Source organism: Etheostoma spectabile, chromosome 18 (genome assembly GCF_008692095.1).
Source record: "Etheostoma spectabile isolate EspeVRDwgs_2016 chromosome 18, UIUC_Espe_1.0, whole genome shotgun sequence".
Classification (NCBI taxonomy): Eukaryota; Metazoa; Chordata; class Actinopteri; order Perciformes; family Percidae; genus Etheostoma; species Etheostoma spectabile.
The window spans coordinates 1,332,122-1,332,541 of NC_045750.1; the positions used below are offsets into that span (position 1 = coordinate 1,332,122).

Consider the following 420-nt stretch of genomic DNA (forward strand, 5'->3'; position numbering starts at 1 on the left):
ACACACACACACACACAAGCCAATGAAATGAGGTGGGTATTAAGAAGAGTTTTAAAATGTACGCAGTGCTAGTTAACATTAACATAGGCACAGGCTAATTACTGCTAACTAACATGCTAATTACTACATTACTAATTAACCCTAAACAGCTGATGAAGTCCAAACGGATCTCCTGACGATACGGTGATTCGTCGACTATGCCTCAGTAAGTCGTGTGGTTATGACACAATCGTTAGCCTATTTTTCTACAAACGTCTGCTACAAGGTAACGGAGCCTTTTATGCATTGGCGTGTTTCTTTAGAATTAAACAACGGACAAATAGAGTCTTTAATCTCTTCAGATGTAAAGTTATTTGCTGTCAAAGTGGCGTCAGAATGAATGGGAGTCAATGGGATGCTAACGGCAGGTGATGGCTTCGT

General features: G+C 40.2%; 1 protein-coding gene across 1 annotated transcript in view; it reads left to right on the top strand.

The window, feature by feature from the left end:
- man1a1 (mannosidase, alpha, class 1A, member 1) overlaps window positions 1–420 on the top strand; it is a 190,749-nt gene that overhangs the window by 175,839 nt on the left and 14,490 nt on the right. The window lies entirely within an intron of this gene.